This window comes from Rutidosis leptorrhynchoides, chromosome 4 (genome assembly GCF_046630445.1).
Source record: "Rutidosis leptorrhynchoides isolate AG116_Rl617_1_P2 chromosome 4, CSIRO_AGI_Rlap_v1, whole genome shotgun sequence".
Lineage (NCBI taxonomy): Eukaryota > Viridiplantae > Streptophyta > Magnoliopsida > Asterales > Asteraceae > Rutidosis > Rutidosis leptorrhynchoides.
In genome coordinates, this window is record NC_092336.1 from 276,444,318 (window position 1) to 276,458,370 (window position 14,053).

Here is a 14,053-nt window from a genome sequence, read left to right on the forward strand (position 1 = left end):
AATAACATAAATATAATGTAGGCCATCTATTCGTTAGATATATATTAAAATTTTTGAATTCGGTTTTGAATTCGATTTTCGTTTTAACTGGATTTATAATTTTCAAAACCGAAAATCGAATTCAAATTCGGTTTCAGTTTTACTCGATCCAAAAACCATTTTTCAAATTCGATTTCTTTCAATTTGGTTTTTGGGTTAAACAATTCTAAACCAAATACTGACCACATGTGCTTCGCGTTTACTTTTTAGCTATTCAAATGCAAGTTAAGTATTTTTTTAAATATTAGTTATAATTTATTATTAATTATTAATTACGGAGTATTAATTATAATTTATTATTAATATTAATATAAATATAAACATTAACCAAGTGTATTAATTATAATTTATTATTAATATTAATATAAATATAAACATTAACCAAGTGGCAATATTTCTTTTGTAATTATTCTTGACAACAAACTTTGATTATAAAAATTCCATAACAATGTTGTAGTTGTTATTAACATTCAATTGACTTTTTTGTTATAACACAGGTTGCAGATTGATAATCCCTGATTAATTCTTGAATCGAAAAATGTTTTCCAAATTAAGTATTTCGACCCTTTCATGCCTCGAGTTGCACGAAATCTTAATTGGAATAAGACAAGAATGCAATTTGATTTTAAGCAAGAAGAGATCAAATTATGTATGGTCCATATTTTTGTTCATCATAAGGGGACTCACTGGAATAGTTCGGCAAATTCTGTGAGAATGTTATGTTTTCTGTGTATGTTGTTATGAAAAGCAGAAATCCTAAAACCGGATTGATATAATTGGTTGAATGTTGGTTAATGGACTAACCGAAAAAGTTAAGTATGATGCTTAACTAAAGAATATGTTTTGATGATCACACATACATATGCATAAGTTATGATTGAAATCTTAACATAAAACACACAAGTTCACTAATCCATACTTGATCTTGCAAATGACCAAATCAAACAAAACTTAGAATGAAAATGAAGATCATTAAAGTTACACGGTCAAAGGTACGGTCGATCGTATACCTGACCGTAGAAGCCCATACTGAATCTGCAACGCAGTTTTGTGAAAACAAGTTGCACGGTCATCACCACGGTCAACCGTAGTGCGACCGTAGATTTCACTGTCACCATTTTTGACCAAATTTAGTTTGACTACTTCCCGATATCTATAATTCATGAAACCTTTCTCAACACGCTTAGAATAGATGCCCCCTCCATACTCAATTGAGTTTTGATCATAAAAACTTTAATCTTGGTTAATCACGCTTAATTACACCTTAATGATAATTTAACCATGATTAGCATAACACATAAGTGTTAATCAATAACTTGTGATCTTAAAACTTGTCTAGACATTCTTAAGATGATCACCAAGTACCAACACACATAAGCTAATGTCACTAGAACACTAATTATAATTAAAGATTACTTAGTGACAAATTAAGGCTAAATGAAGAACAACATTTTAAAGTGTAATTAAGATGGTCAAAGTGAAGAAGAGGTGAATCTCCCTACAAAGAAGATGATGTCTCAAGCATGGAATGCAATGAGGTACATGTATTCTATCCATCTAATTATGAAGAATTGCTAAATGATTACAAAACTATCAAATTTTTATATGATAGTAGTCGTGACAAAGTAAAACTTTCAGAAAAAGAATTACACAAAGTTAATCAACTTAACCAAGTTCTAATTAATGAAAACAATTCTTTGAAAATAAAACTTGAAGAGACAACTATTTATAATTCATCAAAAGATAAATTTGAAATGAATTTCCGTCACGACTCTAGCAAATACAAATCACGTAATCAAAATCCATTGTCTATTATTAGGAAAATTGAAAACATGGGAATAATGGGCCAAACTAGCAATTCAATGGAAGGGTAAGTCAAGGATTGGGTAACCTTAAAATCAATCAAAGCCAATGATCAAAATGCCAATTAGAATAACCTTTTCAAACTACTTTAAAATAATAGAAGGTTTTTCATACAAATGAAAAATTGTTTTTGAAAATGATTTCAAAAGGAATGTTGAAGGAAATCTACTTGTATTAGGATTGTATGTTTATACGAAACTATAAATTGCATGCTAAATACAAGTTAATGTGTTTTGTGTATACTATATGTGTAATTGTATATATATATATATATATATATATATATATATATATATATATATATATATATATATATATATATATATATATATAGTATATTACGTGTCATTGATGATGAAACATCGGGTGGATGTGATCATTCAATGTTAGGAAAAGAAAACTTGTCCTCAAGTATTCTATAGAACCTAAGAATCGTTAAAACGCGCTCAAAAGAAGAAGAAGTGAAGAAATTCTGCATAAGGAGATTCCGGCTAAAGCACGGCTGACCGCAGACTCGACCGCATACACCTGTTCTAATCTTCTAGAAGATTTTCCTCCACAGCCAAGGCCACGGTGGTTGACCGTATCTCGACCATGCACGGTCTGACACTGTTTTTTAATTGAATAAAACCTTCATTTTTCATTCCATTCAAAATCAATACAAAACTAAAACTCTCTGCACGGCTAAGAAGATCGACCGCACGTTGAAGAACACACATTCTCTCCACTTCAGTTCCTACTTTTGGTATGATTGTTCCTTGATTTCCTATCATTCAATTGTGTTTGTATGATGAACTCTTCACTAATCTTGTGAAGAAATCCTAACTAGAATGTCTCTAAACCTAAATTGATGCAAACAATCAAATTGTTCTTGAAAACAACTTAGAAACGATTGTAGTGATGTCTATCTATGCATTAATTTAATGTTGAACAATTCTAGGGTTCATTATACATCTAGGTTAGATTTTCATCGAATCATTGTTCTTGTGATATAAACTACATTGTTGCAAATTGAGTGTGATAATGTTAGATATCAAATTATGTTTGTGTTAATGATGATCTTAAGAATCTAAAACACATATGAACTTTTTGAAAATCATAATATAGTTGCAAACTCATTGACACTAATTGAGAGTGAAAATGTGAAGTACATTAACATCAAAACACTTAAGTGTTGATGATAATTAAAGTTTACAAAACACGTAGCCTACAATTGAAATACATGTACACTTTGAATTAATTGAAAGTGTCATTTTGCAGGAAATGGAAAAAATAAAGAGTAAAAATGTTGAAGCAAAAAGAAAAGACTCATACGATCCACCATCGGATCCAGAAGAAAGAATTGCTTACAACATTGAATTTCTTTCTGGCAGAAAAATTGCTGAAGGAAGAAGAGTTGCTCACACTCAAATGCTTGAACTCATAGGGCAATTTGAGAAACTCAAATGGATATCATTTCTTACTCTAAACGGTCCAACCTATCCATTACTCATTCGATAATTCTACGCAAACTTCAACTTTGTGAATGATGAGGTATTCTTCAACCTTCTGGGTATAAATTATTGTTATCCGCTCAAGGATTTCGAGATTATGCAGGATGTTCCTACCGATGGCGAAAAGTTCTATAATAAGCAACATGATCTATCAAATCTTCCGGACTTTATTTCAGATAAAATTTCTCTGATTGATACACTACGCAAGGATGATGCTCCTTGATACGACTACAAAGATACAGCCAAAATGGGCGGTTTTGTTAGTGCAGTGCTGGTTGACCGCAGGAAGTCAGGTTCAGTTGATCAAGGTAGCATACAGTGGTTTTGTTTATTTATATTGTGCGGGGCCTAAATTTTCTTTTACTCTAAGGTGTAGAAGGTGTTATTTAAACTAGGGTCGTATTTTTGAATGGATTAACGAATTGAAGATCAAGTGGATACTTGTCTTTTATTTAAATTACCTAGATAAAGGATAGTAGTTGGTTTAAGCTAATGGTCCTAAGTTTGGAAAAGTAAATAAAGTGGAAGGATATCCGGAGTATGCAGATCAGGGAAATGTTGACCAAAATATTAGTTTTGGGTTAGGAAAAAGTAATTATGCTTATGTTAAGGCTATGTTTGGAATGATGTAGATCTGGTTGGATGAGCCAATTACGCAGACCTACTTATCTGTAGACTCTCAGTGTTCTCTTCGAGCAGTGAAAAGTATGTCACTTGGTTGTATAATTGAAAGGTAACTATAAAAGGTAAGAATATATGTTTAATTCAAAACATAAGCGTTTCGGATAAAAACCTGAAAAGGCCGAAGAAATTTGCCCGAGATCGCAGGGACTCGCCGGAATGTCCTCCGGAAAATAAAAGCTAAGCTAACTATGTAGTGACCCGAACTTTTCCATGTTTATATATATTAATTGAGATTGATATTTACATGATTAAATGTTTCCAACATGTTAAGCAATCAAACTTGTTAAGACCTGATTAATTGAAATATGTTTCATATAGACAATTGACCACCCAAGTTGACCGGTGATTCACGAACGTTAAAACTTGTAAAAACTATATGATGACATATATATGGATATATATATAGTTAACATGATACTATGATAAGTAAACATATCATTAAGTATATTAACAACGAACTAAATATGTAAAAACAAGAATACTAACTTAATGATTTTTAAACGAGACATATATGTAACGATTATCGTTGTAAAGACATTTAATGTATATATATCATATTAAGAGATATTCATACATGATAATATCATGATAATATAATAATTTAAAATCTCATTTGATATTATAAACATTGGGTTAACAACATTTAACAAGATCGTTAACCTAAAGGTTTCAAAACAACACTTACATGTAACGACTAACGATGACTTAACGACTCAGTTAAAATGTATATACATGTAGTGTTTTAATATGTATTTATACACTTTTGAAAGACTTCAATACACTTATCAAAATACTTCTACTTAACAAAAATGTTTACAATTACATTCTCGTTCAGTTTCATCAACAATTCTACTCGTATGCACCCGTATTCGTACTCGTACAATACACAGCTTTTAGATGTATGTACTATTGGTATATACACTCCAATGATCAGTTCTTAGCAGCCCATGTGAGTCACCTAACACATGTGGGAACTATCATTTGGCAACTAGCATGAAATATCTCATAAAATTACAAAAATATGAGTAATCATTCATGACTTATTTACATGAAAACAAAATTACGTATCCTTTATATCTAATCCATACACCAACGACCAAAAACACCTACAAACACTTTCATTCTTCAATTATCTTCATCTAATTGATCTCTCTCAAGTTCTATCTTCAAGTTCTAAGTGTTCTTCATATATTCTACAAGTTCTAGTTACATAAAATCAAGAATACTTTCAAGTTTGCTAGCTCACTTCCAATCTTGTAAGGTGATCATCCAACCTCAATAAATCATTGTTTCTTACAGTATGTTATCATTCTAATACAAGGTAATAATCATATTTAAACTTTGGTTCAATTTCTATAACTATAACAATCTTATTTCAAGTGATGATCTTACTTGAACTTGTTTTCGTGTCATGATTCTGCTTCAAGAACTTCGAGCCATCCAAGGATCTGTTGAAGCTAGATCCTTTTTTCTGTTTTCCAGTAGGTTTATCCAAGGAACTTAAGGTAGTAATGATGTTCATAACATCATTCGATTCATATATATTAAGCTATCTTATTCGAAGGTTTAAACTTGTAATCACTAGAACATAGTTTAGTTAATTCTAAACTTGTTCTCAAACAAAAGTTAATCCGTCTAACTTGACTTTTAAAATCAACTAAACACATGTTCTATATCTATATGATATGCTAACTTAATGATTTAAAACCTGGAAACACGAAAAACACCGTAAAACCGGATTTACGCCGTCGTAGTAACACCGCGGGCTGTTTTGGGTTAGTTAATTAAAAACTATGATAAACTTTGATTTAAAAGTTGTTATTCTGATAAAATGATTTTTATTAAGAACATGAAACTATATCCAAAAATTATGGTTAAACTCAAAGTGGAAGTATGTTTTCTAAAATGGTCATCTAGACGTCGTTCTTTCGACTGAAATGACTACCTTTACAAAAATGACTTGTAACTTATTTTTCCGATTATAAACCTATACTTTTTCTGTTTATATTCATAAAATATAGTTCAATATGAAACCATAGCAATTTGATTCACTCAAAACGGATTTAAAATGAAGAAGTTATGGGTAAAACAAGATTGGATAATTTTTCTCATTTTAGCAACGTGAAAATTGGTAACAAATCTATTCCAACCATAACTTAATCAACTTGTATTGTATATTATGTAATCTTGAGATACCATAGACACGTATACAATGTTTCGACCTATCATGTCGACACATCTATATATATTTCGGAACAACCATAGACACTCTATATGTGAATGTTGGAGTTAGCTATACAGGGTTGAGGTTGATTCCAAAATATATATAGTTTGAGTTGTGATCAATACTGAGATACGTATACACTGGGTCGTGGATTGATTCAAGATAATATTTATCGATTTATTTCTGTACATCTAACTGTGGACAACTAGTTGTAGGTTACTAACGAGGACAGCTGACTTAATAAACTTAAAACATCAAAATATATTAAAAGTGTTGTAAATATATTTTGAACATACTTTGATATATATGTATATATTGTTATAGGTTCGTGAATCAACCAGTGGCCAAGTCTTACTTCCCGACGAAGTAAAAAATATGTGAAAGTGAGTTATAGTCCCACTTTTAAAATCTAATATTTTTGGGATGAGAATACATGCAGGTTTTATAAATGATTTACAAAATAGACACAAGTACGTGAAACTACATTCTATGGTTGAATTATCGAAATCGAATATGCCCCTTTTTATTAAGTCTGGTAATCTAAGGATTAGGGAACAGACACCCTAATTGACGCGAATCCTAAAGATAGATCTATTGGGCCTAACAAACTCCATCCAAAGTACCGGATGCTTTAGTACTTCGAAATTTATATCATATCCGAACGGTGTCCCGGAATGATGGGGATATTCTTATATATGCATCTTGTTAATGTCGGTTACCAAGTGTTCACCATATGAATGATTTTTATCTCTATGTATGGGATGTGTATTAAAATATGAAATCTTGTGGTCTATTATTATGATTTGATATATATAGGTTAAACCTATAACTCACCAACATTTTTGTTGACGTTTTAAGCATGTTTATTCTCAGGTGATTATTAAGAGCTTTCGCTGTCGCATACTTAAATAAGGACGAGATTTGGAGTCCATGCTTGTATGATATTGTGTAAAAACTGCATTCAAGAAACTTATTTTGTTGTAACATATTTGTATTGTAAACCATTATGTAATGGTCGTGTGTAAACAGGATATTTTATATTATCATTATTTGATAATCTACGTAAAGCTTTTTAAACCTTTATTGATGAAATAAAGGTTATGGTTTATTTTAAAATGAATGCAGTCTTTGAAAAACGTCTCATATAGAGGTCAAAACCTCGCAACGAAATCAATTAATATGGAACGTTTTTAATCAATAAGAACGGGACATTTCAGTTGGTATCCGAGCGTTGGTCTTAGAGAACCAGAATTTTGCATTAGTGTGTCTTATCGAGTTTGTTAGGATGCATTAGTGAGTCTGGACTTCGACCGTGTTTACTTGAAAAATGATTGCTTAACAAATTTTGTTGGAAACTATATATTTTTAACATATGAATATTATGTGATATATTAATCTCTTAACGCGTTTGATATTATGTGATAGATGTCTACCTCTAGAACAAGTCCCATTGACTCACCTAATAATAATGAAGAATTAAATGTAAATTGGAATGATTCGTGGACTGATTCACAAGTTCCCGAAGAGGAACCGGAAGAAGAGTCGGAACCGGAAGAAGAATCGGAACCGGAAGAAGAATCGGAACCGGATGAAGAAATAGAACCGGTGGGGGAAATAATAAAACGGTTAAGTAAAAGAAAATCCTCAACCAACCGACCAAGGTTAATTATGGTCAATGGTGTTTCCGCCAAGGAAGCAAAATATTGGGAGGATTACCAATTCTCCGATGAATCGGATTCCGACGAGAATTCCGATGATGTTATAGAAATTACCCCAACTGAATTTAAAAAGGCAAAAGAAAATAATAAGGGAAAGGGCATAAAAATAGAGAAATCTAATTCCAACCCCGATGAACTTTATATGTATCGTCAACCCCCGAAGTCCTTAAGTTGTAACAATGACCCGGGAACCTCTAAACCACCAGGTTTTTCTAAACCAATGTGGAAAACGACGGCTCGTATTAGGGGAACATCATATATCCCTAGAAACTTGGCAAAACGATCCAAAACCAAAGAAGAAGAAACAAGCGAGTCGGAATAAGATAGTTGTATTTGTGTGGTGTAATATATGTAATATAGTGTGCTTATGCTTTATGATATATGTAAAAATTGCTTATATTAATAAGTATTTTTTTATGAATCTAACTCTTGTCTATTTTACAGTATAAAAACACAAAATGGATAGACAATCCAATATTTTAAGAGACCTACCCAGAGACATGATTGATGAAATCTTTTCAAGAGTCGGTCAGAATTATTTGGCATAACTATTTAAGGCGAGATCAGTTTGTAAGACATTCGAAGAACGTTCCAAGAATGCCTTGGTTTATAAAAGGCTTTCGTTCGAAAGATGGGGGATATCACATTGGGAAATCCATAAGTTACGATGTGTTTACTTTGACGCATATATTGCGGGGAACCCAAATGCTATTTTACGCAATGGGTTAAGAAATTATTTTGACTCAATATATCCGAATATTGGACTTCGTGATTTAGAAAAAGCGGCTAACATGCAACATAAAGAAGCATGTTATGCTTACGGATTAGTATTGTTCGCTTCTCACCAAAGTGAGAACAAGAACATCGGGCTACAACTATTAAACAAAACGTTCCCACAAGTGACGGAGTCGGTAATTGGGGTAAGAAATGAGGTTTTTAGATTGTTACGGGACTGTTGGACATTAAGTAACCCTCGTCCCTTTGACGACGTTACAACACGCTGTCTTATCAACGGCCATAACGGTTATGTTCCACAAGACCAAGGATGGGAAGTAATCCTAGTAAAACCAGAATGCATGACTTGTTTCTGGACGTATGAATTACGTGTCTTTATTGCCTTTGCTGAACGACTTGTGTACTAGCTAGAATTATCTTCACAACCATCTTGTATCAAATTTATTGTGTGCTATATTTCATGCTATATGTAAAATAAGCGGTATTGTAAGTTTGTAAAATATTGTGTAAAAGTTTGAACGCGAAATATTATTATAATCAGTTTTTCATATAGAATTGTAGTAGTTGAATTGTATATTAGCTACTAAGTATGAACTTAACGGGTAGGTACTACCCGAATTTAAACTTATAAAACGCTAATATGAAGAAAAATCTTTTATAAATGAGTTCATATTATGCTACGAAATACTATTAACTACTCTTAATATTCTGTATGATTAACTTGTTCCATTTGACTATTTTGAAGGAAATGGCACCGACTACTCGACACACCGTGAATATGAATGAAGAGGAATTCCGTACTTTTCTAGCTTCAAACATAGCCGCAGTACAGGCTGCGCTACATACCAACAATAACCTTGGATCTAGCAGTACAGGAAATCGTGTAGGATGCACCTACAAAGAATTCACTGCCTGCAAACCTTTGGAATTTGATGGAACCGAAGGACCGATCGGATTGAAACGGTGGACCGAGAAGGTCGAATCGGTGTTTGCCATAAGTAAGTGTACTGAAGAGGACAAAGTGAAGTACGCTACGCATACCTTCACAGGTTCTGCGTTAACATGGTGGAATACCTATCTAGAGCAAGTGGGACAAGACGATGCGTACGCACTACCGTGGTCAGTATTCAAGCACTTGATGAACGAGAAGTACCGTCCCAGAACCGAGGTCAATAAGCTCAAGACAGAACTTAGATGGTTACGAACCCAAGGATTTGATATTACCACGTACGAAAGACGATTCACAGAATTGTGCCTATTGTGTCCGGGAGCATTCGAAGATGAGGAAGAGAAGATCGACGCGTTTGTGAAAGGATTACCGGAAAGAATCCAAGAAGATATAAGTTCACACGAGCCCGCCTCCATACAACAGGCATGTAGAATGGCTCACAAACTAGTGAACCAGATTGAAGAAAGAATTAAAGAACAGACTGCTGAAGAGGCCAATGTGAAGCAAGTCAAAAGAAAGTGGGAGGAAAACGGTGATAAGAATCACCAATACAACAACAACAGCAATTACAACAATAATCGCAACAATTATCCCAACAATCGCAACATCAATCGCAACTACAACAAACGGCCCAACAACAACAACAACAACAACAACAACAACAACAACAACAACAACAACAACAACAACAACAACAACAACAACAACAACAACAACAACAACAGCAACTACAACAATCATCTCAACAACAATAATAACCGCAACAACAACAACAATCAGAAGCAGCTATGCCAAAGGTGTGAAAAGTATCACTCAGGGTTCTGCACCAAATTTTGCAACAAGTGTAAAAGAAATGGTCATAGCGCAGCGAAGTGTGAGGTCTACGGACCAGGAGTTAATAGAACGAAAGGAACAAATGGTGTTGGAACGAGTAATGGCGGAGCAAGTAGTGTCGGAGCAAGTTATGCCAATGTAGTTTGTTATAAATGTGGAAAACCGGGCCACATTATTAGAAATTGCCCGAACCAGGAGAACACGAATGGACAAGGCCGCGGAAGAGTTTTCAATATTAATGCGGCAGAGGCACAGGAAGACCTGAAGCTTGTTACGGGTACGTTTCTTATTGACAATAAATCTGCTTACGTTTTATTTGATTCGGGTGCGGATAGAAGCTATATGAGTAGAGATTTTTGTGCTAAATTAAATTGTCCATTGACGCCTTTGGATAGTAAATTTTTACTCGAATTAGCAAATGGTAAATTAATTTCAGCAGATAATATATGTCGGAATCGAGAAATTAAACTGGTTAGCGAAACATTTAAGAATGATTTGATACCAGTAGAGTTAGGGAGTTTTGATGTGATAATTGGTATGGACTGGTTGAAAGAAGTGAAAGCAGAGATCGTTTGTTACAAAAATGCAATTCGCATTATACGAGAAAAAGGAAAACCCTTAATGGTGTACGGAGAAAAGGGCAACACGAAGCTACATCTTATTAGTAATTTGAAGGCACAAAAACTAATATGAAAAGGTTGCTATGCTGTTCTAGCACACGTCGAGAAAGTACAAACTGAAGAAAAGAGCATCAATGATGTTCCCATTGCAAAAGAATTTCCCGATGTATTTCCGAAAGAATTACCGGGATTACCCCCACATCGATCCGTTGAATTTCAAATAGATCTTGTACCAGGAGCTGCACCAATAGCTCGTGCTCCTTACAGACTCGCACCCAGCGAGATGAAAGAACTGCAAAGCCAATTACAAGAACTTTTAGAGCGTGGTTTCATTCGACCAAGCACATCACCGTGGGGAGCTCCTGTTTTGTTTGTCAAGAAGAAAGATGGTACATTCAGGTTGTGTATCGACTACCGAGAGTTGAACAAACTTACCATCAAGAACCGCTACCCACTACCGAGAATTGACGACTTATTTGATCAAATACAAGGCTCGTATGTTTATTCAAAGATTGACTTACGTTCCGGGTATCATCAAATGCGGGTGAAAGAAGATGATATTCCAAAGACTGCTTTCAGAACACGTTACGGTCATTACGAGTTTATGGTCATGCCGTTTGGTTTAACTACTGCACCAGCTGTGTTCATGGACCTTATGAACCGAGTGTGTGGACCATACCTTGACAAGTTTGTCATTGTTTTCATTGATGACATACTTATTTACTCAAAGAATGACCAAGAACACGGTGAACATTTGAGAAAGGTGTTAGAAGTATTGAGGAAGAAAGAATTGTACGGTAAGTTTTCAAAGTGTGCATTTTGGTTGGAAGAAGTTCAATTCCTCGGTCACATAGTGAACAAAGAAGGTATTAAGGTGGATCCGGCAAAGATAGAAACTGTTGAAAAGTGGGAAACCCCGAAAACTCCGAAACACATACGCCAGTTTTTAGGACTAGCTGGTTACTACAGAAGGTTCATTCAAGACTTTTCCAGAATAGCAAAACCCTTGACTACATTAACGCATAAAGGGAAGAAATTTGAATGGAATGATGAACAAGAGAAAGCGTTTCAGTTATTGAAGAAAAAGCTAACTACGGCACCTATATTGTCATTGCCTGAAGGGAATGATGATTTTGTGATTTATTGTGACGCATCAAAGCAAGGTCTCGGTTGTGTATTAATGCAATGAACGAAGGTGATTGCTTATGCGTCTAGACAATTGAAGATTCACGAACAAAATTATACGACGCATGATTTGGAATTAGGCGCGGTTGTTTTTGCATTATAGACTTGGAGGCACTACTTATATGGGGTCAAAAGTATTATATATACCGACCACAAAAGTCTTCAACACATATTTAATCAGAAACAACTGAATATGAGGCAGCGTAGGTGGATTGAATTATTGAATGATTACGACTTTGAGATTCGTTACCACCCGGGGAAGGCAAATGTGGTAGCCGATGCCTTGAGCAGGAAGGACAGAGAACCCATTCGAGTAAAATCTATGAATATAATGATTCATAATAACCTTACTACTCAAATAAAGGAGGCGCAACAAGGAGTTTTAAACGAGGGAAATTTAAAGGATGAAATACCCAAAGGATCGGAGAAGTATCTTAATATTCGGGAAGACGGAACCCGGTATAGGGCTGAAAGGATTTGGGTACCAAAATTTGGAGATATGACAGAAATGGTACTTAGAGAAGCTCATAAAACCAGATACTCAATACATCCTGGAACGGGGAAGATGTACAAGGATCTCAAGAAACATTTTTGGTGGCCGGGTATGAAAGCCGATGTTGCTAAATACGTAGGAGAATGTTTGACGTGTTATAAGGTCAAAGTTGAGCATCAGAAACCATCAGGTCTACTTCAACAACCCGAAATCCCGAAATGGAAATGGGAAAACATTACCATGGATTTCATCACTAAATTGCCGAGGACTGCAAGTAATTTTGATACTATTTGGGTAATAGTTGATCGTCTCACCAAATCAGCACACTTCCTGCCAATAAGAGAAGATGACAAGATGGAGAAGTTAGCACGACTGTATTTGAAGGAAGTCATCTCCAGACATGGAATACCAATCTCTATTATCTCTGATAGGGATGGCAGATTTATTTCAAGATTCTGGCAGACATTACAGCAAGCATTAGGAACTCGTCTAGACATGAGTACTGCCTATCATCCACAAACTGATGGGCAGAGCGAAAGGACAATACAAATGCTTGAAGACATGCTACGAGCATGTGTTATTGATTTCGGAAACAGTTGGGATCGACATCTACTGTTAGCAGAATTTTCCTACAACAACAGCTACCATTCAAGCATTGAGATGGCCCCGTTTGAAGCACTTTATGGTAGAAAGTGCAGGTCTCTGATTTGTTGGAGTGAAGTGGGGGATAGACAGATTACGGGTCCGGAGATTATACAAGAAACTACCGAGAAGATCATCCAAATTCAACAACGGTTGAAAACCGCCCAAAGTCGACAAAAGAGCTACGCTGACATTAAAAGAAAAGATATAGAATTTGAAATTGGAGAGATGGTCAAGCTTAAAGTTGCACCTTGGAAAGGCGTTGTTCGATTTGGTAAACGAGGGAAATTAAATCCAAGGTATATTGGACCAATCAAGATTATTGATCGTGTCGGACCAGTAGCTTACCGACTTGAGTTACCTCAACAACTCGCGGCTGTACATAACACTTTCCACGTCTCGAATTTGAAGAAATGTTTTGCTAAAGAAGATCTCACTATTCCGTTAGATGAAATCCAAATCAACGAAAAACTTCAATTCATCGAAGAACCCGTCGAAATAATGGATCGTGAGGTTAAAAGACTTAAGCAAAACAAGATACCAATTGTTAAGGTTCGATGGAATGCTCGTAGAG